Source organism: Chrysemys picta, chromosome 1, assembly GCF_011386835.1.
Source record: "Chrysemys picta bellii isolate R12L10 chromosome 1, ASM1138683v2, whole genome shotgun sequence".
In the NCBI taxonomy this organism is placed as follows: domain Eukaryota; kingdom Metazoa; phylum Chordata; order Testudines; family Emydidae; genus Chrysemys; species Chrysemys picta.
Genome location: NC_088791.1, coordinates 154,664,131 through 154,692,107, shown reverse-complemented (window position 1 = coordinate 154,692,107; position 27,977 = coordinate 154,664,131). Strand labels below are relative to the sequence as shown.

Here is a 27,977-nt window from a genome sequence, read left to right as displayed (position 1 = left end):
CGATACTCGCGATGACCACAGAATGCCAATCCCTGAATTCCCAAAAAGAGAACTGCATCTATAATATGTCGTAAAATCATCCTATTTTTTCTATCTCTTTCCTTTCCGCCATTAGAAGACCAGCCAAGACTGTTCTATCGTTGAACAAATGGAATTTGGTAAAGAAAAGTTCTTTCTCTGCTTTTTTGTGACTTTCACTTTTTTCATGTTTTTCAATTTTGTGCGTACCTTTAGCAAATTTCTTGCAACCACTTTTTGGATCACTCCAAGCATCCGACCGATTTGCAAAAAGCCAACAAGCAAAACAAATTATAGTGTTTGCTCTTGGTGAGTAAACCAGCCAGTGCCGGTTGATTGTATGAACACTTTTCACTTGTTTTTGTTGCACTGAAATGATGTCCAGCTTCATCTTTTGGAAAATTGTCAAAATTATCTTTACATCCTGGCTGACAAGGGTCTAACTCAAGCAGAGCACGTACTAGATCAGGTGTCACAGGTGTGTCACAAAACAAGTGTGGATCTGTTGGGTATTTCCTGTGTGTGTCAACGATAGCATGGAGTCTTACTGTGTCATTCTTGTCCTCTGCATGATAGTCTGCTGAAGTAATCAGGTCTTCTGAGGACTCCACTTCCATTACCTGTGCAGCCGCAGCAGCCCGGATGCTGTAACCAGCTCCTAGGTTGAAGGTAGGTACTAGCAAGTCTTCAGAGGGTTTTACCTCGGTGAAGCCACAATGGCCGGGGCACTGTCTCCAGCTCCTGGGCTGAAGGTAGGTAGCAAGTCTTCAGAATGTTCCACCTCTGGTGCAAAAGACGTCGTGGGCGTGTTGAATGAAAAGTAGGCCTCGAACTTCACATATTTTGACAATTCTTTTACTCGATTTGCATCTTCCTTCATCTTCTTTCTGTCCCACCCGGATAGTTTCTTCTTCTTAGTGCGCTTATCCATCCTTTATCAGAAACAAATAAAATAAATATGAACAATATACGATTGTTTTTAAAATGCGATTTATTTAAAAAACTGTCCACATGGCAGCCAGGTCAATTCCACAGCTCTATGAATTTGACGCCCGTCGAATTTGGTCAGCAAAGTGTTAAATGATTTGTTGAAAAGGCATCACTTTATTCATAATTAGAGGAGAAGCGAAAACAATCCACATATTAAGAAGTAAACAAACAGACTGAACTATTTGAAATTATCCAAAGGGTTCCAGCATTTGTTTATACTGTTTACCGTATAATTCCTTTCAAGTCACCCATGTCACATTAACAACTGCTCCCTTTTCCCCTCCCTCCTTCTTTTGACCCACGTGCTGGTGTTGCTCTGACCAAGGTGACTCAGAAGCAAGGGAGACAAAAGGTAACAAGTGTCACAGGTGCATAGCTACCATACATCATCACGTACATGGGACTGCACTGAAGAGAGCCAGAGGGGTGGTGCCATGCTGTGGGTGGGTGGTAAAACCTTATAGGTCACCCGCTGCCCCCCTCCCCACTATGGTGCATTACAGAAACTGAATCGGGCTTAGAACAATAAGCAAATGTCCACAAAGAGCGTCAGTGAAGGGGACTGGATGGGGCAAGACACTGGGGAACAGCCAAGCACCAGAGCCTTTCACCTCTAGGTCATTGACAAAATCCAGCCCATGTGAGCAGTGACTGACTGCTTGTCTACATGGAGAGCAGCACCCATTTAACCAAAGGTGTGATATGAAAGCTGTGCAGAGCCACGTGTGGACACTTTCATTCTAGTTTAAGGGTGGCTCTCCCAATTTAGTTTGAGTTGCCTGGGAACAGTTTTGCTAAACTGCAATGAGCCACTCTTAAACTGGCCTAAGAGCATCCACCTAGGGATCTGCATCCTTTTAACTAGATGCATTTAGAACTGGAGGGGTGTCTCTGTGCCCCGTAGACAAGACCTGAGCTTTGTTACTTTTGACAACATGCATTGGTGGGTCTCAGTCCAGTCGTTGGAAAGTCTCCCATTGTCTCTAATGGGCTTTGCACTGGGCCCGAGTGGACCTAGCGTCTGTAGCACTGTTCCTGGTGATGGGTAGGCTCCGTATCCCCTAGAGAAATACCCAGGTAATCTCTGGAGCTGTACAATCTGGAGTGATCAGGGTGGAAGTGTTGTACTTAAAGTACTGCACAGGATCTTTTCAAGGGGAATAAGGCAAAGCGCCACATTTATTGGTAATACATGTATCAATCAACACTGTATCATATGCATATGATATATATATTACACTCACACTCACACACGCACGCTCCGTCTTGTTGTTGTTACCAACTAGTTGCTCCCCTTAACTGCACTGGCCAAGTGAGTTAGATGGGGGAGGGGTGGGGCCGGGCTTCTGCCAATCTGGATTGATGTTCCTATGTTAACAAGATGAGACCTGGGGTCCTCTGCAAGACACCTCACATTTATAGCAGCTTCCCTCGTATGCAAATCTGTACCAGATTCAAAATCTGTGGCTGCGTCCATTTGTCTTTAGTGCTGCTTCTCTCTGGTTGTTGTCCCAATGCTGTTCAAAGAGGGTATTTTCAAAAGAAGGTGCTTGCTTCTAACCTCCGAGGCCGTCAGTATGTCTGCTCTTCTTTAGTGAGCCCACTTGACAGTTTTATTGTCCTTGGGTCTGGCTTCCATCCCCTCTCCAACTGTTGCAGCTGTCTGGAGGTGCTGCCTTCCATGCCTTGCTCATTCACACCTCATTCATTCAACAGGGCAATTGATTATGTGGGAGGGGGGAGAATCTTAGTCTATTCTTAGCAAAGAGACATTTTTCTTCTATCTTATTTTATCCTTAGGGGCTATAACATTGTACCAAGGTTCAATGCAAAGTTTCTACATGAGGCTTCGATACAAAGTTTTCATATACCAAGGCTCATCAGTACAAGGTTTCTATATGAGGCTTTGATACAAAGTTTCATGAAAACAGAGGTCACACGTGGGTAGACCCACTACAAGGTTATCTGAAGAGGCACAATGTAAAGTCATATGAAAATTATCAGAGATTTATCTACAGAAGCCTATCATTGGGGAATCATGGGGTGGGGGGCTGGCTGGCTGGCTGGCCCTGCTGCTCTCCTGTTCTACAGGAACAGAGGTGACTCTAGGTACCAGAGCCATCAATCCATCACTTCTCTCCAGTGCGCCATTCAGTACAAAAAAAAAATAAAACACACTTAAAAAAAACCCTCCCACATTCCATTTACTGCAGCAGAATGTCTTCAAAAGATCAGACAAAGGTATTACCAGTGACATGGGCAGAATATCAACTACCATTCGGGAAGGCAGTGAGCAATTCCAAGTGGGTGAAGGCGTAGTGCAAAGAGGCAAGAGAGATGCCTGAGAGCTCGGATTAGGTGTCTGGGTTTTATTGCTGGAGCCTACATTGTGCATAAAAGAACCTGTGGCGAGGAGTGCCGGGGAGCACCCACCAACCCAGATATGCTGGGGGACTGCATGATATGTGAGAGGGATTCAGTGGGGATCAAGCCATCTTCTGTGCCGGCTTGGGGGAGGGGGCTGATCCTGGATGTATTTTTAGTGAAGTGGGGGGGAATCCGATTCACTCATCTATGGGTGTAACCATTGGGTAGGCTGTGGGAGTGTGGTGCCCCTTAGTGGCTGGTTCCACTTACTCACAGCCAATGAGGTCGTTCCCTTGGCTCAAGGGGGTTGGTACTTGTGGGGCTACTACAAGTCCAGGGTACAATCTCTAACCCTAACCCTAACCCCTGCCCCGCCCTCTCCCTGTCCCTATTTGACTCCTCCCCAAATCCCCGTCCTGGCTCCGCCTCTTCCCCAGGTTGCCGCATTCCCCCTCCTCCCCCCTCCCTCCCAGGCTTGCCATGAATCAGCTGTTTCATGGCACAAGTGCTGGGGGAGAAGCAGAACACAGCAGTGCGCTCAGGGGAGGAGGCAGAGCAGAGGCAGAGGTGAGCTGGGTGGGGGGGCAGGGCGGGGACCGGGGAGCTGGGCTGTTTTTTCCCCGTGGGTGCTCCAGCCCCGGAGCACCCAGGGAGTTGGTGCCTAAAGTTCCACTTTTGGAGAATGTGCTCAGTGGGGGAGTAGCCACTCCCCCTGTTCCCCCCTAGCTAGGCTCCTGGGTAAGCTGGGTGCAGGAGCAGGGGGGAGGGGGACACCCTGACATTAGCCCCCCACTTCCCTCCTCCCCCCGTACAGCAAGCAGGAGTCTCTGGGAGCAGCTCCAGGGCAGAGGGCAGGAGCAGCACATGGCAGTGGGGGAGGGACAGCTCAATGCCGGCAATTGCTAGCCTGCTGGGCAGCTGCAGCACAGGGAACTTAGGGAAGTAGGGAGCTGATTGGGGGAGCTGATAGGGGGGCTGCCAGTCCACCCTGATTACAAGCCCCCACCAGCTCGCTCCAATGGGCTCCTCTTCCTGCAAGCAGTGGACAAAGCAGGCGGCTGCCAAGACATTAGAAGGGAGCATTGCACAACTTTAAAGGAGCATGTTCCCTAATTGATCAGCAATGAAACAACGAAACAATGTTAACCGGGATGACTTTAAGTGAGGAGTTACTGTACATGAAAGGCTGCAAAACACCAGGCCTCTGGAGTGCATCAACATGCAGAAAGCCTTATAAGCCCACTTTCAAAGCCAATTTTAGAAGTACTTAATGAGGCTGTTAAGAATGCTGGAGACACACAGTTCATGTGAACAAACATGGCTGTGGCATCCTACTTTCTATTTAAGCAAGAGATACCACACACTACAAACTGGAGGCCAATGTTAACTGCATTGTCAGTTGTTCATCCTGAATTTGAACACTGGTTCTGAACAAGACCAGCAAATGCTCACTATCTTCGGGGATCACTGTAGTCTGGCCTTCAAGCTTATGAGCCTCGGGGCGGTGGATAGGCCGGGCCTGGTGAGACGGGCAAGCCAGGGGGCGCTGGCTTGTGCCGAGGAGCTTCTGAAAAAGCCCCACCCGCTTTGCCCCCTGCGTCCGGGCTGCAGGAGCATCACAGGCAGGGCTACGATCCCCCTTTGCCTGGGCTCAGTCCTGCATTGTGGTGCTGGGGTTTCTTTGGGCCCCACAGGGAGACCAGCTCCCTCCACCCCTGCTGCGGGGGGGGGGGGAGGTTGAGATATGTGGGGGGCAGAGGGAGGGAAGAGGCTCGGGCTGTGTGACCACCTGGGCTTGTCTGCTATGCTGCTGTGTCTGATCTCTGTCTCTGGTGTCTGCCTCACCCTAGTTTGAAGAGGACACTGAGGAAGCTGGAGGAGGCCCGGAAGGTGGGCAGGGCAAGAGGAAGAGGTTGTTCTTTAAAGAATGTGAGTTGACATGTGTCTGTCTATGTCTGGGTCAGTAAGGTCCCCGACCCTAGGCTCTCTGAGAGCTGCATTAGTGGCATACCAGGGCATACTCTATTCCTTTGGGGATTATAGTCGGTTAAATGAGGATGTCGCTGTAAATCAAAATAAGCCAGACAAGGTGACTGTGGGAGTCTTGTTACATAACTTGTAATATGGCTCGGTGTAACTGTGAAGAAGGCAACAGCCTGTACTGCTGCCTAATCAAAGATTCACAATTTGGATTGTGGTGGCTCCTTGTTGTTTTTGTAGATACAGACTAACACGGCTACCCCCTGAAATTTGGATTGTGTAGTCCCTGCACTCACAGCATACTACAGGGAATACGATCCTTCAACACATTCACTTTGGAGACAGGCCCCTAATATTAAGTCCTGATGACTGATCTAGGATGCTGAAAATCATTGTCAGCTGAAAAATGAGACCCTTTGAACCTGTTCAGAAAGCAATTTCACTACAAATCAATTTCATCACCGTTATAGAAACTGTTCTTGGGACACATAGGAACAGCCACCCTAGATCAGACCCAGATCCATCTAATCCAGTATCCTGATCCTAGAGTTTGCTATCAAGCATAGTTCTAGTCTTACTACATGTATTTATTTCAAATGGTTGTTGCTAATATGGGTTTCTATTGACAACACATTGTTATTAGGGATATAAAAAGTTCACTTGTAAGCATTAGGGATAGCTCAGTGTTTTGAGTGTTGGCCTGCTAAACCCAGGGTTGTGAGTTTAATCCTTGAGGGGGCCATTTAGGGATCTGGGGTAAAAATCTATCCGGGATGAACATAATATAAGAATGGCCATACTGGCTCAGACCAAAGGTCCATCTAGCCCAGTATCCTGTCTACTGACAGTGACCAATGCCAGGTGCCCCAGAGGGAGTGAACCTAACAGGTAATGATCAAGTGATCTCTCTCCTGCCATCTATCTCCCTCCTCTGACAAACTGAGGCTAGGGACACCATTCCTTACCCATCCTGGCTAATAGCCATTAATGGACTTAACCTCCATGAATTTATCCAACTCTCTTTTAAACGCTGTTATAGTCCTAGACTTCACAACCTCCTCAGGCAAAGAGTTCCACAAGTTGACAGTATGCTGTGTGAAGAAGAACTTCCTTTTATTTGTTTTAAACCTGCTGCCTATTAATTTCATTTGGTGACCCCTAGTTCTTGTATTATGGGAATAAGTAAATAACTTTTCCTTATCCACTTTCTCCACATCACTCATGATTTTATATACCCCTATCATATCCCCCCTTAGTCTCCTCTTTTCCAAGCTGAGGAGTCCTAGCCTCTTTAATCTCTCCTCATATGGGACCCATTCCAAACCCCTAATCATTTTAGTTGCCCTTTTCTGAACCTTTTCTAGTGCCAGTATTGTACTTGGTCCTGCTAGTGAAGGCAGCAGACTGGACTTGCTGACCTTTCAAGGTCCCTTCCAGCTCTATGAGATAGGTATATCTGCATATTATTATATTACCTTACCATTCACCCTGGCTGCTCATAATATGTATGCACAAGGGGGCCAAATTAAGGTTGCACAGACAACCTTCATTCTGGTATTCCTGTCTCTTCTCCAGCTCTGCCTCCTTGATCCAGTCCCATTCTCCTTGCCTACCCTGTCCCACTCTCCACTCTTCAGGCTTCTCATCCCAGTCCCAGTCTCCTTGCTCACCTAGTCCTAGTTTCTCCCTCGGGCAATGATGCCAATTATGCAGGGGTGGGGTTTAGGATCTGGCCATTTCCTGTGTCTGATTTCTAGCATCAGGCACTGATGCACCTCAGTCCCTCCAATTCTCTGCCTGTGGTTCATAATACTTTTGTAAGCAGAGTCAGGATGAGCTCTACCCTGAGCTCAGTGTGGAAAAGAACTTCAGGGGCTGATCTTGTTTGCATAGGCACACCCACCCGCCTAGCCTGGGACAACAACAACTGAAAGTGGTTACTTTGGCTGGTGTGAGATCCACAGTTTTTCTGTTATTGGGGCAGGAAGAATAAAGTGTTGTTACCCTGATTCTGTGAATCAAGGCCAGTGGAACTGTTGTATGACAGAGAGACTCACCAGTAACTAAGTAGCACTCGCTAGACAAGGGGCATGGGTTACAAAACCTAGTGAATTGAGAAAAGTTGGGCATAGGTATGTGTACCTGATGGTATAGGCACCTTTTGAGGGCCTGGAACACCAATTGTATTTTTCCCTTGCTCCACTGTTGAATAGCAGAGATAAGTTTGTTTCCATTAGAAGTCTAGCTAGAAGTTGCTGAGCTGAATTCATTTTGGGCCAATGGTGCACCAGCACTGGGGCTCCCCTACTACAAGCTGAAATCCCTAAGAGCTGAAATTGCTAGAATTGCTGAGCTGAGATCACTGAGTGCTGTGTTAACTAGTGGGGGAGCCTGAAGAAATATTGCTAAGTAGCTGGCAGAGCTGAGCAGTTTGTGGGACGGCTGGAGTGGCCCACGGAACAGCGAGTGGAGCTGTTTGTGGGAGCAGCTGGAGCGGTTTATGGGATGGCTGGTGGAGTGGAGCGGAGCGGCTGGCAGAGCTGAGCAGTTTGTGGGATGGTTGGAGCGGCCCACGGAATGGGGAGTGGAGTGGAGCAGTTTGCGGGGACGCTAGAGGAGCGGAGCGGCGCGGCTGGTAGAGCGGAGCCATTCGTGGTAAAGGCTGCAGCAGGATTCCACGGAGAGGTGGGGCAGTCGGCCTCGGACCACGTAAGGTGCCCCTTAACACCCCGTGTGTCCCCCCCCATTTCCGCCCAGGCTGGGGGGGGGGCGGTAAAACTCTGCAGATAAACTTTTGAACTCTGGGGCAGCACTGACCAGGGACAGAGACTTTGGGGTTGTTGGACTTTGGAATGATTGGACTTAAGACCCTGAGGGGAAAAGGACACTGCCAAACTTACTTGGAAGTGGGTCTTTTGCTCATGGTTTGCGTTATGAATCCTGTTTGTGGTGTTTCCCCAACATAGTGCCGCATTTGTTTCCCTCCTTTATTAAAAGGCTTTTGCTACACTCAGACTCCATGCTTGCGAGAGGGGAAGTATTGCCTCCTAGAGGCACCCGGGAGGTGGTATGTAATTGTCCCAGGTCACTGGATGGGGGCTCGAGCCGGTTTTGCATTGCGTTATTGAAACAGAACCCCTAGATACTGAACCCGGCCCTTGTTGCTGCCAACTCAGAGGGACAGCAGGGTTACACTTTAGTCTCCGGTGGGCTGTAATTCCTTGGTTTAATTTTCGTTGCTGGGCTAGTGTGCAGGGGCTGCGTGGTGAGGGTGGCCTGTGACATGCAGGATGTCAGATGAAATGATCTGGCGACCCCTTCTTGCCTTAAATTCTGTGACTCTGAATTCCTAGTCCCTGTGTGGTTCTGTGAACAGATCCTCTCTGCTTCCTGGACCCCCAGTGATTCATAAATAAGTGGCTGAGCTGATCTCATGCTGAGCCTGTGAAACTTGTTCATCTGGAATGATGGGAAAAAATGGAGTTAGAAACCATTGTGATGCCTCATACAACCCTGAAACACCCAGGAAGTAGATAAAAATAACAATATCAGTTCACTTGTGAATTCCAGCAATTACTAGGGGCTCCAGTTCCTTTCTGTATAAGATAATCAGGACATAGAGTTGGAGCTCATAGTTAGAATTCTCACACAACAGCAGTAAAAGGAGAGGGGTGGTGAAGTGGGTGTTCACCCACAAAAGCTTATGCTCCAATACATCTGTTAGTCTCAAAGGTGCCACAGGACTATCTGTTGCTTTTTACAGATCCAGACTAACACGGCTACCCCTCTGATACCTGTCTGGGAAACAGGTCTATGGGAAGGTTTGTCCTGCACTCCCAGGGTAATAGGTCTGTACTGAACCAGGGGAGGCACTGCGTGTTTCTGTTGCCCTTTCTGCTTTACTTGGCTGTTTTGTTATCAACATTATTCCTTGCTAGCTGCCTGTGTCATTTTTTGCTGAGTAACTCTATCAATTTAGACGGTCGAACCAAAGCTAAGTCTCTGGCTGCTGCCACCTTGGGAAGGTTCATCCTGGGATCTGACCTTTGCAGCTCAGGGCCCATCTCCTAATACAGATGTACAAATTCTGTCTGTGAAAAGTCTGTTAAAAGCAAGCTCCTAACCACAGACAATTTAAGCTGAAGTTTCATGCAGTGGGGAAGGCGGGGGGAGGACAGCCACCTTACTGAGATGGTTTGTCTGTAAAGTGCCTTTTTGAGAAGAGAAACTGGTTGCTGATGCACACAATGGAGATGGGGATGAAGATTTTGTTACAAAACCACCATCGGTATTTATAGTCTTTCTGAACATTAATTCAGTTGCTATTTGCAGGGCTTAACTGACAAACATCAAACCATAGTCAAGGGACCCTGGGTTCAGAAAAGCAATCCAAAAATAGATGAGATGTTCGAATGTTCTGCTGAACATCATCCTCTTGCCTCAGCAAAATGCAGCTCAGGGTATTTCCAGGATTTTAGCAGCGTCTCATACTAGGCAAGAATTTCAACATAGTCATCCCAGACAGCAGCTGTAAGCAAGGGCTCGTGGGTGGAACAAAGGACTGGAAAGCAAGAATGCCAGCTCTCTCACCAACTCCTTTTGTAGCCTTGGGCCAGTCTCAACCTCTGAGGGCTTGTCTACACTACGCGGCTTTTAGCGACAAGGTTGTGTCAACACAGCCTTGTCACTAAAATTCAGCATGTGTAAACGCTCTTTGTTGGTATTTTGTCGGCACTTTTGCCGACAAAATACTTCCAGCACCGTGAGCAGTGTTAGCTTTGTTGGCAAGAGAGCACTCCAGCCGACAAAGCCACGTTCACGCTGCCACTTGTACCCGTGAAAGACAAAAGTTTTGTCGATAACGTCGCAGTGTAGACAAGCCCTGAGTTTGTCCCCCCATTTATAAATCAGGGCGTAACAATACTCACTTCTCAGACACCCTCTTGCAGCAGCATCGTTCCCACGTTGTAGGAGTACCCAGCCCGCCAGGTAGGCCTCCTCTTTTGTCCCACCCCTTCTGAGGCTTCACTGTCTGTAACAATGTCCTTCACCACCATCAATACTTAAATAGTGAAGGCCCCCCCCCCCCCCAATCCTCCCCACATCGGGGTTTACTTTTTCCTCAGACTCTCACCAGAGTGGTACCAAACAAGCACTCCCACCGCTCACTCTCAGTCCCACTGGTTTGAGAACTCCTTTTTCCTTCCAGATTCTCTTTTATCCCCTGATCTCTTAGCAGGTCAGTGACCCCTGGGGTTTCTTTCCCTCACGTTCTTGCTCCCTTCCCTAGGGCCCACTGTGAAAGCTACTTCCAGGCTTCAGCAGCTTGTTCTCTTTCTCCATCCTGGATCTGCTCCATAGGAGAGGATGCAGAGCCTCCTTACTGCCACATCTTCCCACCACATTTGCACCCAGTCACTTGGAGTTTCATCCAGAGCTGGTTCTAACTTTTTTGCCACCCCAGGCAAAAAAGAAGAGCGCCGCCCTGCCGTAACACCCCCCCCAGTGCCGCGCTGCCCAAAGCCCCGAAGCACCGGACCGCGCCGCTGAAGCCCCGCCTCCCCCCCAGCGCCACACCTCGCCTCACCGCACTGACGAAACACCACCCGCACTGCCCAGCCGAAACAAAAACAAAAAACAAACAAAAAAAACCCTCGAGCGCCACCCCGCTGAACAGGGCCGGCTCCAGGCGGCGCAAAAAAAAAAAAAAGCCGCGATCGTGATCTGCTGCGGCAATTCGGCGGGAGGTCCTTCGCTCCAAGCGCAAGTGAGGGACTGTCCGCCAAATTGCCACCGAATAGCTGGACGTGCCGCCCCTCTCCGGAGTGGCCGCCCCAAGCACCTGCTTGGCAAGCTGGTGCCTGGAGCCGGCCCTGCCGCCGAACAAAAAAAACAACAACAACAAAACACCGCGAGTGCCCCTCGCTACCTCAACATTGGCTGCCCCTTCTAAGGTGCTGCCCCAAGCACATGCTTGATCAGCTGGTGCCTGGAGCTGGCCCTGGTTTCATCCCCAGTCTGTGACTCAAGCCTTCTCACAGTTCTCTTCCCCAAGCCCTGGATTCCTGCCCAACCCTCTCTTCTCTAGGCATGTTCCAGTACCAGCTATCGGAGAGTTTTCTCTTGAGAGATTTCCCATTCCCACTTTTAATAGCACCAAGGACCACCCCCACCCTCTTAGTCTGGTCCAGCTGGGGAACAGGGACAGTAACGCTGTGACATGGGGATAATAGACTTCCTTACTTCAATTTGATCCTATCTACATAGCACTTTAAAGATATAGAACATTAAATGTTACTACTCTGATCATCAATATTTTGATCATAAATTCTGACTGGTGCAAGAAAACAGCCAAACTGACATAAATACCAGAATTTCATATTAATATCCAGGTTGGAAGAGACCTCAGGAGGTCATCTAGTCCAACCCCCTGCTCAAAGCAGGACTAATCCCCAGACAGATTTTTGCCCCAGACCCCTAAATGGCTCCTTCAAGGATTGAACTCACAACTCTGGGTTTAGCAGGCTAATGCTCAAACCACTGAGCTATTTGTACCATCTCGTCTTTGGCCTTTCTGTGACTCCTAGCCTATGCTGTGATCTCAGTGTTGCCAACTCTGAATCTCAAGCTATTTGTAGTTTTTCTTAAAGCCCCAACTCCTGGAATCATGTGATTGTGTGAGATCTCAGCTTTAATCTAAAAAAAGTAAGTTTCTTGCTCTCATGGCTGTTTCAGAGAAAAGGTTGAAAACGTGAATCCTAAAGACTCAAAAGACCAGAAAACAAATAAAAAGAACCCTACATGAATTATTTTTAATATCTCATGATTTTGAAGGTAAATCTCATAATTTTGGGGGGTTGACTCATGATTTTTGAGTGCTTTGGTTTGGCAACACTATTTTCTCTATAGTCCATTGCATTTGCTCTATCTTCCCATTCTATAAAGAACCTAGCTCAGGTGAAAAGTACAAGGCTGACAAGACTGGAGGCCAAGATCCTCTATTTATCTACAAAAGAGGAACAGCAGCCCCACACTGTCTTCCAGTGTATTTCAAGACAGGCCTGGGAAGTCCATCTACTGGAGTGAGAGGGCAATTCAATCTCCAGGTCCATTCAATCCCTGATCACTCTGCTGGTATGCTCAACAATATTTCCCATTCAGATGGCTGTTCGGACTTTGTATTTTGTGTCTGGGTGGAGATCACATGTTTGGGGTGGAGATTACACCCTTGTCACAGACCGATTATTTTGTTCTGTAGAGCAGGAGACTCAAACACATGGCCCACAGGCTGAGTTATTTCCTGCGGCCCGCCATAGGCGCCGACTCCACCAGCAGACAAGCTCCCCTCCCGCCACCCAAGTGCGCCGTGGCCCTGCTCCTCCGTCTACCTCCCAGTGCTTCCCGCCGCCAAACAGCTGTGGGACTTTGGAAAGGGGTTGGAATGGGGGCGGGGAAGGGGTGGCAAGAGGCGAGACGGGGCCTCCTGGACTAGATGAGCAGTCTGAGGTATGAAGTTCAGCATGTATGATTCTTTGCTGTGAGTAGTTGGGAAGAATGTTTGTTAAAAGTGGCAACGTATTTTGTATGAATAGTTATCTTAAAAAGTTCCTGCCATTATAGCTGTGTTGATAGACTGTTAGTGTAGATCATCATCAGTGTTACTGACCACATAAGGAATACAGTAGTTACAGGTGTTTATATTTTATTAAAACCCCTCTTCGCATTACAATTTTTAAAAAGTTAATACATTGACTTTTAATAGCATCCTATATTACTCTTCATTTTTTTTCATTTTTGACTATACTTTTGTATCATTGTATGAAAAGGTTTCAGTGATGCGACCCTTGGGCCAATGTACTAGTCCTCATGTAGCCCTCGTGATGATTTGAGTTTGAGAAACCTGCTGTAGAGAAAGAGCAGGGCCTGCGTAGGCCTTGCAAGGAGTGTTTGTGTGGCGAGTGGAGTTGGGGGACCAGATTCCCCGCATTTCCGCAGAGTGGGGGAGGGGAGACAACAGGTCTCAGGACAGAGCAGGACAGTGTTCAGTGAGTGTCTTAAGGAGACAACGCACAGCTTCCCCAACAGCCAGCACACACACTGTCTCTGTTTCTCACACACACACAGTCTCTGTCTCTTTCACACTCACTACCCAATACATACTTGCATTATTGTTGTTGTTACTTCTTGGTACTTCCTGCAATGCACATATATTCTCTGTAATTTTATTCTTTTAAAGTGTGTTATTTTAGTGTTTTGACTAGTCTATGCATTTAATAATTTTTATTTCTCTTACACTTAACTTTAATTCTTTGAGTAGTGAGTTCTAAAATGCCTAATCTGTCCTGGCTGGAGTAATTATCCCTATGGTACCTTTTTAAATATATATATAGGGTTTTTATTTCTACTGGCGGCGCACATCCACACATACCTTGGTGCACATAACAAAACTTATTCCGCACATTGATGGAAAAAATTAGAGGGAACATTGGTGACCCGTCTTAACTCGCATGCCTTAAGAACATTGTTCTAAATATAGATAAATAACTCCCTAAATATCATCCAGCCATACATTTTGCAATGATCAGAATGACCAGTGTATTAGTGGCTGTTGGTAGACACCATATGCCATCCTTGACACCATTATGTAAACATCAGACCCTATAAACCTCTATGCACCCCTTATGCCCGGTGCCAATTGGCACCAAGGGCTCACTGGTTGCATGTCCCATGACTGCTCTCCTGAATCATCCTGTCCCTCCAACACCCTGTTGCCTTTGGCACCATGACAGATCTTGATGAAGGTCATGTAGCTCAAGACTGCTAGCTGTGACCCTCCTGTGTGCATGAAATTTCAAATATGAAATTGCTGCACTAACTGTGGTGTGTAATGTATTACTTAAATCAGCCTCTGTACCAAATGACTGGTGGATAGCTAATGTAACGCTGATTTTTACAAATGGCTCCAGAGACAATCCTGGCAATTACAGGCCAGTAACTTAACTTCAGTACCAGGCAAATTGGTTGAAACTACAGAAAAGACCAGAATTCTCAGACATATAGATGAATACAGTTTGTTGGGGAAGAGTCAACACGGCTTTTGTAAATGGAAATCATGCCTCACCAATCTACTAGAATTCTTTGAAGGGATCAGCAAGCATGGAAAAGGGTGATCCAGTCAATATAGCCTATTTGGACTTTCAGAAAGCCTTTGACAAGGTTCCATGCCAAAGGCTCTTAAGCAAAATAATCAGTTATGGGAAAAGAGGGAAGGTTCTCTCATGGATCAGTAACAAAGAAAGGAAACAAAGGGTCGGAATTGTGATAGACCCAGGCCACTTGGGTACAGCAGAGTAGCCTTATTGGTAGCCAGGAAGTGGGCGGGCGAAGCCCACTGCCAAAGGACCTCCCACTACCCTAAGGGGAGGATCCACAGGATCTGGATAACCAAGTAATTCCGGGGGACAACTAATTAAATAACAGGAACTCCCGTCGGCCAACCTCCTCTCCCTGGTTTTGTACATGGCCAGTTTGGCCAGGGCTAGGAGGAAGTTGACAAGGAGGTCCCGCGACTTTGTGGGGCCTTGGATGGGGAGTGCATAGATAAACAGGTGAGGGGAAAAGTGCAACAAAAAACGTAATAATATATTTAAGAGGAGCCGGAAGAGGGGCTGCAACCTGGCGCACTCCAAATAAACGTGTGCCAGGGTGTCTCTCACGCCATAGACGGGGTACAGCAGAAGGCAGGTATACTGGCCACTGGATTGACAGTTTTCTGTTCCCTGACTGACCAGAGCAGGGGCTGCTCCAGGCTAATGAGAACACCTGACTCCAATTAACCTGCAAAGAGTCAGGTGAGGCCATTAAGCTAATGTGACCATCTGATTCTAATTAAGGCTCCTCTGATACTATAAAAGGACTCACTCCAGTTAAAAGAAGAACAGGAGGACTTGTGGCACCTTAGAGACTAACAAATTTATTAGAGCATAAGCTTTCGTGGACTACAGCCCACTTCTTCGGATGCATATAGAATGGAACATATATTGAGGAGATATATATACACACATACAGAGAGCATAAACAGGTGGGAGTTGTCTTACCACCTCTGAGAGGCCAATTAATTAAGAGAAAAAAAGCTTTTGAAGTGATAATCAAGCTAGCCCAGTACAGACAGACAGTTAGATAACAAGTGTGAGAATACTTACAAGGGGAGATAGATTCAATGTTTGTAATGGCTCAACCATTCCCAGTCCTTATTCAAACCGGAGTTGATTGTGTCTAGTTTGCATATCAATTCTAGCTCAGCAGTTTCTCGTTGGAGCCTGTTTTTGAAGTTTTTCTGTTGTAATATAGCCACCCGCAGGTCTGTCACTGAATGACCAGACAGGTTAAAGTGTTCTCCCACTGGTTTTTGAGTATTTTGATTCCTGATGTCAGATTTGTGTCCATTAATTCTTTTGCGTAGAGACTGTCCGGTTTGGCCAATGTACATGGCAGAGGGGCATTGCTGGCACATGATGGCATATATCACATTGGTAGATGTGCAGGTGAACGAGCCCCTGATGGTATGGCTGATGTGATTAGGTCCTATGATGATGTCACTGGAATAGATATGTGGACAGAGTTGATATCGGGGTTTGTTACAAGGATAGGTTCCTGGGTTAGTGGTTTTGTTCAGTGATGTGTGGTTGCTGGTGAGTATTTGCTTTAGGTTGGGGGGTTGTCTGTAAGCGAGGACAGGTCTGTCTCCCAAGATCTGTGAGAGTAAAGGATCATCTTTCAGGATAGGTTGTAGATCTCTGATGATGCGCTGGAGAGGTTTTAGTTGGGGGCTGAAGGTGACAGCTAGTGGTGTTCTGTTATTTTCTTTGTTGGGCCTGTCTTGTAGGAGGTGACTTCTGGGTACTCGTCTGGCTCTGTCAATCTGTTTTTTCACTTCAGCAGGTGGGTATTGTAGTTTTAAGAATGCTTGATAGAGATCTTGTAGGTGCTTGTCTCTATCCGAGGGATTGGAGCAAATGCGGTTATATCTTAGAGCTTGGCTGTAGACAATGGATCGTGTGGTGTGTCCTGGATGGAAGCTGGAGGCATGTAGGTAAGTGTAGCGGTCAGTAGGTTTCCGGTATAGGGTGGTATTTATGTGACCATCGCTTATTAGCACAGTAGTGTCCAGGAAATGGACCGCTTGTGTGGATTGATCTAGGCTGAGGTTGATGGTGGGATGGAAATTATTGAAATCATGGTGAAATTCCTCAAGGGCTTCTTTTCCATGGGTCCAGATGATGAAGATGTCATCAATGTAGTGCAAGTAGAGTAGGGGCGTTAGGGGACGAGAGCTAAGGAAGCGTTGTTCTAAGTCAGCCTTAAAAATGTTGGCATATTGTGGGGCCATGCGGGTACCCATAGCATAGCATGACAGACCTGCGGGTGGCTATATTACAACAGAAAAACTTCAAAAACAGACTCCAACGAGAAACTGCTGAGCTAGAATTGATATGCAAACTAGACAAACTAGACAAAATCAACTCCGGTTTGAATAAGGACTGGGAATGGTTGAGCCATTACAAACATTGAATCTATCTCCCCTTGTAAGTATTCTCACACTTGTTATCTAACTGTCTGTCTGTACTGGGCTAGCTTGATTATCACTTCAAAAGCTTTTTTTCTCTTAATTAATTGGCCTCTCAGAGGTGGTAAGACAACTCCCACCTGTTTATGCTCTCTGTATGTGTGTATATATATCTCCTCAATATATGTTCCATTCTATATGCATCCGAAGAAGTGGGCTGTAGTCCACGAAAGCTTATGCTCTAATAAATTTGTTAGTCTCTAAGGTGCCACAAGTCCTCCTGTTCTTCTTTTTGCGGATACAGACTAACACGGCTGCTACTCACTCCAGTTAGGCAGAGGAGAGCTGGGGAGCTAGAGGAGAGGAAGTGTGGCTGAAGGGTTGGTTAATGAAGACAACCTCAAGTCATTGGTAAGGGAGCCCTAAGGTAAGGGTGAAGAAGGGAGAAGCAGGAGAGCTGTGGGGAAGTAGCCCAGGGAAATGTAGCAACTCTGGCAGTGAAAGGTTGGCTGCCAACAGCTGCTACCATTAGGGTCCCTGGGCTGGAACCTGGAGTAGAGGGCGGGCCTGGGTTCCCCCAACCCACCACTACAGGAACTCCTCCTAGGAGGGGAAGTCAGGCCCCTGTCAGGACAGGAGACTAAACTGTTCTGAAACAAGCCCCTAGGGATAACAGAGACTGTGGGAGTTCTCTCACCAACCTCCTTGCTGGCTTATGATGAAAAGGGCTCAGTAGACTGTAACCCTGGCCCTAGAGAGAGAAGGGCTACGTGGAGGGTCACAGAGAGCCACTGAGGCTAGCATATACCGCCTAGAAGCGTGGGACCCACGGGGACAAGGTCGGAGCTCTGCCACAGAATAAATGGTCAGTTTTCACAATGGAGCGAGGTATATAGTGCGGTTACCCACGGATCTGTACTGGGACCTGTGCAGTTTAACATGCTCATAAAATTATCTGGAAAAGGGGGTAAATAGTGGGGTGGAATTTGCAAAGGATAGAAAATTACTCAAGATAGTTAAGTTCAAAGCTGACTGTGAAAAATTGCAAAGGGATTTCACAAAACTGGTTGAGAATAACAAAATGGCAGATGAAATTCAATGTTGGTAAGTGCAAAGTAATGCACATTGGAAAACATAATCCCAACTAGACATACAAAATGATGGGGTCTAAATTAGTTGTTACTACTTAGAAAGATCTTAGTCATCATGGATAGTTCTCTGAAAACATCTGGTCCACGTGCAACGGCAGTGAAAAAAAGCTAACAGAATGTTAGGAACCATTAGGAAAGGGATAGATAATCAAACAGAATATATCATAATGCCACTGTATAAATCCATGGTATGCCCACACCTTGATTACTGTGTGCAGTTTTAGTTCCCTCATCTCAAAAATGAGATATTAGAATTGGAAAAGGCACAGAGAAAGGCAACAAAAACGACTGGGGTATGGAACAGCTTCCATAAGAGGAGAGATTAAAAAGACTGGGACTGTTCATTTTAGAAAAAAGAAAACTAAGGGGGAATACGATAGAGGTCTATAAAATCATGACTGGTGTGGAGAAAGCGAATTGGGAAGTGATATTTGCCACCTCTCATAATACAAGAACCAGGAGTCACCCAATGAGATTAATAGGCAGCAGGCTTAAAACAAACACAAGGAAGTATTTCTTCACACAACACACAGTCAACCTTTGGAACTCATTGTCAGGGATGCTGTGAAGTTCAAAAGGACAACTGGGTTAAAAAAGAATTAGATAAGTTCATGTACAATAGGTGCATTGATGGCTATTAGCCAAGATGGTCAGAGACACGACCCCATGCTCTGGGTGTCCCTAGGACTCTGACTGCCAGAAGTTGGGACTGGACAACAGGGAACAGATCACTCCTGTTCTATTGACCTGTTCTGTTCATTCCCTCTGAAGCATCTGGCACTACTTACTGTCACAAGACAGGATACTGCGGTAGATGGGCCATTGATCTGACCCAGTATGGCCATTCTTATGTGCGGTGTGGTTTCAGAATGATCTGAGTCCTACAGAGATAGACCTGTGGTATAAATGAACTGTAGAAGAAAAACAGGGTTTCTCTTTCACTCAGAGTTAAGAATAAACATTTTAAAATACAAACAGAAGGTGACTGCTAATTCTTTATGGTAACATAGCTGCCTTTTGCAAAGCCATTGTGAATCCAGGCTCAGAAAACCAGGCTGCCCTCATTTATATTTTTAAATACCTGGATGACTTTATTCACAGTTTAAATGAATTTACTGCACATAAGAGGTATTGGATTGACAGCAAGAGTGAAATCCTCTATTTATTCAAAGAACAGGTACAGCACAAACAGCAGCTACAGTGCAACATTGATACACACACACACACCTCACCCACCAGTACGAGTGCCTGGGAGGGATCATTTCCAAGGTTAAAGGGGGAGTTCACCTTTCAAGACTCATTCAAACAAAAGGAAGTTTAATAGGCAGCAAGTTTAAAACAAACAAAACACAACACAATGCACAGTTAGCCTGTGGAACTCCTTGACAGAGGATGTTGTGAAGGTCACAACTATAACAGGGTTGAAAAAAGAACTAGATACGTTCAAGGAGGATAGGTCCATCAATGGTTTTAGCCAGGAGGGGCAGGGATGGTGTACCTAGCCTCTGTTTGCCAGAAGCTGGAAATGGGCAACAAGGAATGGATCACTCAATAATTGACCTGTTCTGTTCATTCCCTCTGGGGCACCTGGCATTGGCCACTGTTGGAAGACAGGATACTGATCTAGATGGACCTTTGGTCTGACCCAGTATGACCGTTCTTATGATCTTACTCAGATTTTTGTCTCTGCTGAGTGGGCCAGTCATTGTCAAATGTAATAGGGTTTATGATGTGGACACATATCCACTAGGAACTGATGGCCATCTCATGTTTTCACAGTTGTCTTTTGGTAGTAACTGCCCTTCTGTGCCAGCCACCTTTGGATTTGAACCAGCAACCTTATCTTATTTCTTGTCCCCTCGTTCCATTGGTCTCCTAATTGTGACTTCCTTTTCTTCCCGATTGGTTGGCTATCTAGAGGGAGCGCAGGAGAGAGCAGTAACTAGGGTCTCTGAAAGAAGCTCAAGATCAGTCAAGTGAAAGGTGAAGATTTCTTCCGCCACACAGTAATTGCACCCATGCAAGGATAAATCTGGCTTATGATTTCTATTGTAGGCAGAGCTGGGAGTGCCATCTGCAGTTAAGGCTGTCTGATTCTTCCCATTATACTTCCCAGTTGTTTAGAACTTTGCCAAACTTTAACAATTTGGACTGAAATTTTCCATTCCAGGTGTCTTCCTCAGGCTGAATTTCTTTTGGGAAATTTCAGCCAAAACAGTCATTTCCAAGGACAAGATTAGGGGACAATGCCTTGTTTTGCCAGTGTTAACAAAATCTCACAACCATTTTGTTGAGTATCTCTAGCACCTTCATGCTTTGAAGCAGGAACTTGAAATTTGGCAATGTTAAGAATGCACCATTTACTGTCCCTTTGAAAATCTGCCCAAATTTGGCTGAATTAGAAGTCTCTGAAAAACCTCTGTTTGCACATGCTCTTTAGAGGTTTGAGAGAGTTTGGCAGCTAAATTCTCTCCATCTGCACTGGACATGCTCCACATCCCCTCAGAGCTCCTTCCTGCCAACCGGGCTCGCATGCACCTCCCACAAAGTGACTGAGCCTGCTCCATCCAGGGACTGTCCGGATGAGCAGGACTTTCCTTGCACTTGCTCCTGTGTGTACTTCCAATGCACTCCCTCTGCCCAAACCTAGTAGCACCAGGTAGTGAAGAAGAGAAGGAAGAAACATCTGACTAGAATGCAGGAGACAAGGAATAGGGGGAAGTTGTGCTTAACCTGGGGTCTGATTCACAGAAGTGCTGCTCTGAACATATAAAATGCTAATAATGTGAAGGACTGAAAAATCAGGCCCCAGGGTCTCAAGTTGGCCACCCAAAATTAGTGGACACTTCTTTTCCTTTGTCTCTCCGTGCCTCATTTCTAGCCTATAAAATGTGGACAACTTACACCACCTCACCTCACACAAGTGTTGTGAAAATGAATTTTAGTGGTTGTAAAGCACTAAGATACTACAGTGGGTGCAGCACAGAAAGCCCAGGAGCGAATTCAGTGAAGTCAATGCAGGGTTTAGATTGTGAGCAGTAAATAATTTGTGGGTGCCCACATTGACTGAGGAGGGTAAAAAGGAATATTGAATAGCTACCCATTTCAGAACCACCATTTTTCCTGAGCACTTCATAAAGGAGGAGTCCTGTGGAAAAAAAAACAGTATGTGATCCTGTCAATAAAGACAGCATCATTTTACATACTAGCGTTGCCACATGTCCAGGATTTCCCAGGATTGTCCCTTTTTTGAGGTAGCCGCCCCAGGAAATCTGTAAGGGGGCTCAGTACATGCTGCTAGCAGGTCAGTTTTATGGGTTCAAAAGCGTCCTGGATGTCCTGGGGGGTTTTGTACCTCAGAGGTGGCAACCCTACTGCATACACGCAAGGGGGCCGAAGGCAGGCTGCACAGGCAACTGTAAATCTGGCATTTCCTAACTTTTGAGTGCTTAATTTTGCAACCTTAATAATGTTCTTTTCATGATTTTTTTTCAAGGTAATATGGTAACAATATTAGGACGACATGAATAAGTAATGAGAAAAGCTTTTTGTAAAAAAAATCCAGAGACTGCCCCTAGCTTTCCCCTTCCAAAAAGGAACAGAGATCGGTAAGTTTCAAACTTTCCTCCACCATGTGTGCTTTTATCTGTGAGACAGCAGACCTTTGACCACAGGCCCTTATTCTTTGTCACTTGGTGAACCTGTCCACCAGAATATCACAGCGTAATCCACCCACATCCTGTTAGCATATAGGATTTCCTTAGGGTTACTGTCACCGGAAAGCTATGTATCTAGCTTTCTAGATAAGGTACTTATATAGCCTCATTCCCCTAGTATCTAAGTGTTTCAACAATCTGTAAAGTATTTATCCTCACAACACCTCTAGGATCAGGGGTGGCTCCAGGTACCAGCGAAGGAAGCACGTGCCTGGGGTGGCAAGCCGCGGGGGGCAGCCTGCCGATCGCTGTGAGGGCAGCAGTCAGGCTGCCTTCGGCGGCATGCCTGCAGGAGGTCCTCCAGTCCCGCGGTTTCGGCAGCAATTCGGCGGCGGGTAGGCCAAATGCACGGGACCGGCGGACCTCCCGTAGGCATGCCGCCGAATCCGCGTTACCACAGGAGTAATGATGTTTTCCCCTTTGGTAAAGTTCTGTGAAATCTATAGATCACCATAAAATAATTATTATTGATTTTAGAGGAATACTGATTAGCCCTTTGGGATCATACACACAAAAGCCTCTCAGAAACCTGCTCTACAGAGCTCTATAGTGGCTCTCAACTTTTCCAGACTCCTGTACCCCTTTCAGGAGTCTGATTTGTCTTGTGTACCCCCAAGTTTCACCTCACTTAAAAACTACTTGCTTACAAAATAAGACACAAAAATGCGAAAGTGTCATAGCACACTATTACTGAAAAATTGCTTACTTCCTCATTTTTACCAAATAAAAATTTGCTTACTTCCTCATTGTATAAAATAAATCAACTGGAATATAAATAGTGTACTTACATTTCAGTGTATAGTATGTAGAGCAGTATAAACAAGTCATTGTCTGTATGAAATTTGAGTTTGTATGGACTTCACTAGAGCTTTTGACGTAGCCTGTTGTAAAACTAGGCAAATATCTAGATGAGTTGATGTACCCCCTGAAGACATCTGTGTACCTACAGCAGTGTGTGTGCCCCTGGTTGAGAACCACTGCTTTCGATGGTCATTCAGCAGTGTTACTTGGGCCTGTTGGGAGTACAACATTCAAATCCCATGCAGGAGAACTGGCATAAAAAATGCCCCGGCCCTCTGTTCACTCTTGTCACCTTGTTTCTGTTTGTATCCTCCACCTACTTATGTTCATGCCTTTTTAACATTCCTCCTATGACTGGAATGACTTCCCTCTTCTTACACACCATGCATCCTTCCTTGCCTTCTCTCTCCAAATCCCTCCCCCTCACTTTGCTTTGCACCACTGACCTCCTTCTGCTCTAGGGCTGCCTGCTTCTCTCCTCTTACCATATCTCCAGCTACATTTTTAACAGACTATGCAGCTCACCTTACTTTCATAATATGCCCCTCAGGTCTCTGTCCTAATGGGCAATGTAAAAGGCTCTAGGGCCTGTTTTTCTGTCACTCTGTAGCTTGTGCTGTCATTTATGCTAAAACAAACCAGGTGTCAAACGCTCCCACAAACAGAATAGTAACATTTTTACACCCACTTTGTATTGGTGCAAACACCAGCACAAGCAGCAGAGCCGCAGAGAGTCAGGAGCCTGATGTGTTATGTTTCTCCATGCACAAGGTGCAAACAGATACTTCTGGCCTGAATTACTTATTTGAGGAGAACAGTAAAGTGTCCAGGATGAGAGAACTCAGTGCCTTCCTTTGTGGGGACTTTGTGCTCTGAACTGAACACAAAATGACCACCCTTCTCTTTATGCTGCAGAGCCCTTCAAGGTTCAAGGGTGATTGCAGAGAAAGCAAAAAGTGTAAGAGTCACACAGCCAAATAAAGCAAGGGGTTTTAAGGGAAAAGAGTACAAGTTTCACGCTGAAATCCTCCTTTCTGCTTGGGTTAACCCTGCTAGCCCTACACACCTGCACATGAGGGGTGTTTCTCTCCTGATTAACCCCATCTGTAAATAATCTCCCTCCACCCTCACCTGACCTTTAAGGATGAAATGCAATTGAAAAGTTGTTCCTCAAAAGTGAGGCTCAGCAGGAATGTCTGCAACCCCACACCCCCCACATCTTTTTCCTGCCGGTGCCTGTGGTATGTCCCAGTTATCCAGTGCGTAAGGGTGTTTTGGGTGGTGGGGGAATGTTACAAGGGGTCGCAGACTGGAAAAAAATTAATACATTAAGAATCAAACTAGGTCCCTGAGGGGTGCCCGTTAAGCACTGTTTTACCAAAGTGACTGCTCCCAGATTCTGACAGCAGCCCCACTTATTTCAGCCCACTTTGTGCACTGCTGTCATGTGAGAGTGCGCCTCTCATCATTGCTTTTCCACTCACCGCACGGTACCAGTGAGAGGCAAAGTACCTCTATCTGGGGAAGTGGGGGGGTGAGGGGATCCATCATCTGCTTTTTATAGGGTCCCTAAATTAATAAGCCTTTTTCACTTCTCTTTGATCAGCAGATGAAAGATAAAGGGTGTGAGGTAAAAAGTTTGGGGACTGTAGAGGAGCGGACTCACCCCTGTGGCGCCTCCTGCTGGTCGTCTCCGGAATTAGCTCTTCCAGCATCCTGGAGCACCCCCTGCAGGCCGGTGATCCACCTGTCCTCTGGCCCCTGTGTCCCTCCTGAACCCTGGTGCCCTTGTATCTGGGGTGCTGCCCCCTGGCAGTACACCCCTCAGTACTAGGGTCTCCCCTCCCTGGGGAACCCCCACCCACTATCCCTACCTCACCTATGGACGAATTTCACAATGCATGACAGAAAGGGGCCATGACCAAGACACACTGCAGTGGAGGGTCAAAGTGAAGGAGCTGCGGAACGCCTACCACAAGGCACGGGAGGCAAACCGCCGCTCTTGTGCTGTGCTCACGAGCTGCCGGTTCTACAAAGAGCTGGATGCAGTTCAGTAATGGTAACTTTCCCATTCCACTGTGCCTTCATGGGAGTGGGATGGGGGGAGCATTGATGCACACAGGTGAGCCATAAAGGGGCCAGGGCGGAAGCCGCAGTCTTGGAGAAGACCCTCCCTTGATTCCCTGCTCACCCTCAGCAGCAAGATATCTTCCATAATGATCACATCCTGTGGAAAGTGTGGGGACAGGAATTATTATCAGCAGGGCCGGCTCCAGGCACCAGCCCACCAAGCATGTGCTTGGGGCGGTGCCTAGAGGGGGGCGGCACGGCAGGGCCCCGGCCGGGCTCGCCACCCTCCCCCCTTTGCTCTGGCCAATCGGGGAGAGCGGAGAGCCACGGCGGGCTCGCCGCCCTCCCCCCGGGGCTCTGACCGCCGGGGAGAGCGGAGAGCCCCGGCCAGGCTCTCCGTCCTCCTCCTGGCGCTCCCGCCGGTCGGGGATTGCGGGCCTGCGACCGGGCTCGGCGGCCTCCCCTGCCGCCCTGGGGGTGGGGGGGCGGCGGGTGGCTTTTTTGCCTAGGGTGTCAAAAAAGCCAGAGCCGGCCCTGATTATCAGGCCCTCCGTACAGTGCTGGCTCTTCCCAAGAGCCACGTGCCCAGTGTACAGCAGGGTCCGGCAAGAGTGATTTACTCTGCCCCTGCGGCTACTCACCATTTGGGTGTCTTGTGGCTCACATGTTTGCCTGTGGTCAGCCAGTTAGTGACAGGTGTGCGAGTACTGGCTGTGTTTTAAAACACTGAATCAGTGTTGTGTGTGTTGCAAACAATACTGCTTCTGTAAAATGTTGCATTTAAATTTCACAGATAGGACCTTGGGAGCCCAGCCTCCCTCTTTGTTATCGGCGGCTGGATGGCTGCACAGAGTTAGAAAGTGGCCGAGAAGAACTAACGAGGACTTTCTGCGTGATGTTATGATGCATCAGAGAAACAGGAATTGAAGGAGTGGTGGGACAGCAAGAAGAGGGACCGAAAGGAGAACACGGCACACCAGAATGAAGCCACGGAGAGGCTCTTAGTTATGGAGCACCAAGCAGACACACTCTAGGCGATACTAGCGCTTCAAACCGAGCAGCTCCACACCCGCCCTCTCCTGCAGCCGCTGTCGCAAAACTCTTTCCCATGCCCCCCCCAGACACTGCCAACACACTCTTATCAACCTCCTGGCTCCAGTCTATACTCGCAGTATTCCACTCCTCCCGCCTCACAGTCCAGCAGTGCGGACTCCCACTACCCACTGCACTCAACACCCATCCCTCTGCAGTTTGGCCCTGCTGAAGTACAGTACCCGCTGCATTGTACTCCAAAGGAGAAGGTTGGATATGATCTTGGACATACACAAATCTTCAGCCGTCCTGGGACCCCTCCTCCTCCTGGGACCTTCCCTTCCCCCATCCCCCTCACTGCTGCTGGGTTTTTTGTTTGATTCTCTCTTCCCGTTGTTGTCTTTTAATAAAAGAATTGTGTTGGTTTGAAAGCAATCTTTATTCTATTAACTGAAAGCAAAAAGACCCCTGCAAAGCAACATATAATTATGTTAAACCCACATATTGCATCATGTGCACCAATCACCTCCTAGCTTTACAAACACTGCACTCCCAAGCATATCAACAAATATTAGTAGCTTTTAGCTTCAAATTGCTGCCTCAAGGCATCCCTGATCCTTATTGCCCCACACTGCGCCCCTCTAATAGCCCTGGTCTCTGGCTGTTCGAACTCAGCCTCCAGGCACTGAGCCTCAGCGCTCCAGCCCTGAGTGAAGCTTTCATCCTTCCCTTCACAAATATTATGGAGCGTACAGCACGCGGCTATAAGCATAAGAAGATTGTCATTGGCCAGGTCCAGCTTCCCATAGAGCGGGCTTTCAAACAGCCAAAAGCTCACTCAACAGTCATTCTGCACTTGCTCAGCCTATTGTTGCTGCTGTCAAACTGCCCCATGTATGGCTTCATAAGCCATGGCATTAAGGAATAGGCGGGGCCTCCCAGGATCACAATGGGCATTTTGACTTCCCCTACGGTGATCTTCTGGTCTGGGAAAAAGTCCACTTCAAATGGAGCTGATCACAGACTGTGCATCTCTCAGACAATGTCTGATGAGACTATAATAAACAGACAGTGGATCTAAAGTAACCCACGTTAAAAACCACAAAGGAGAACCCATACTTCAGCTAGGAGAACAGACAAGAGCTGGCTTGAGACTGGCAACGTGACAAGTCTGCATTCCATTTCAAAGAAATGATCCTGGTGTTGACTCTTTGCTGTAGTGCTATGGTAAAATCAGAATGTGAGCCCTCTAAGGACAACACAGGACTATTCAGTGCATGTGATTACACTGCTGTCAGGACTGTACTGTTGTCTGAAGAGATGCTGTCAGAGGAAATCATCACTACCCTCTCTCTCTGAGATTGTCTCCTCCCTTGGCTTCAGAAAGGGTCATCTCTGGTGTTCTTCCTCCCTCTCCAACTGCTTCCTCAGCATCTCCACTTGGGGCTCTTCCTCCTCCCTTTTGTTCTCTGTTGGTGACCCTCAGGGCTCAGTCCTTGGCCCTCTTCTTTTCTCCCTTCTGCACTACCCAGAGGTAACCTCATACAGTCTCCTGGCTTCAGTTACTACCTTTAGCAGAGAGGGCTCTCAAGTTTAGCTCAGCGCCCTACCATCCCCCTCTTCGTCCAGACTCTTCTTGGATAACGCACACACCACCAGCTCAAGTTCAACCCCATGAAATCCAAATGCATCCCATTTCCTGCCAGACCTTTCCCTCTTCTTCCCCATTCCCTAGCCCAGCTGGTAACTCTACCAATCTCTGCATTGTCTCAGCATCACAATCAACTGCCCACTCCCATCCTTCTGGTTTCCCCACGTTCATGCTGTCAATAAATCCTCTCAATTTTCCCCTATGTACAATGTCCAAATTCCATCCGCCCTCCTCCATCTAATTTATCCAGGCCCTGTTCCTCTCTCACCTTGACATCTACACCCTCCTCCTCCTCGCTGGCCTCCCAGACGTACAGCTCTCCTCACCTCCTCTGTAAAAGAGCCCAAGCTCCTCCAGTGTAACAGATATGCCAGTCTCTGGTTGAGAAAAGACAAAGGCATCTCCATTCTCTGGGGTGCAGAAACAAGAGAAAACATAAGTCCCACCTCAATCATTTTGTGTTTTCGTTCCCAGGCCCTTTGTTTATGGGACAGTCTTTTTACAAGAAAAGAAAGAGTTCCAAAGCCCAGCAGACTCACTGCCTCTGAGCTCTCTGGTCTAACATCCTTGCTGTGAACTCCCTGGCTGGTCTGTGAGCTCCCAGGCCTCTCCCGGAAAAGATCAGCAGGTTCTGT

General features: G+C 47.3%; 1 protein-coding gene and 1 long non-coding RNA gene across 2 annotated transcripts in view; both read left to right on the top strand.

Annotated features, from left to right (window-relative positions):
• LOC112061697 (cell surface glycoprotein CD200 receptor 1-A-like) overlaps positions 1–27,977 on the top strand; it is a 61,934-nt gene that overhangs the window by 20,964 nt on the left and 12,993 nt on the right. The gene's annotated exons all lie outside the window — the stretch shown is intronic.
• Positions 3,832–26,537, top strand: LOC135983875 (uncharacterized). Its single transcript, XR_010601693.1, has 3 exons — positions 3,832–3,942; positions 5,226–5,304; positions 25,453–26,537. It is a non-coding gene; the product is annotated as an uncharacterized LOC135983875 (long non-coding RNA).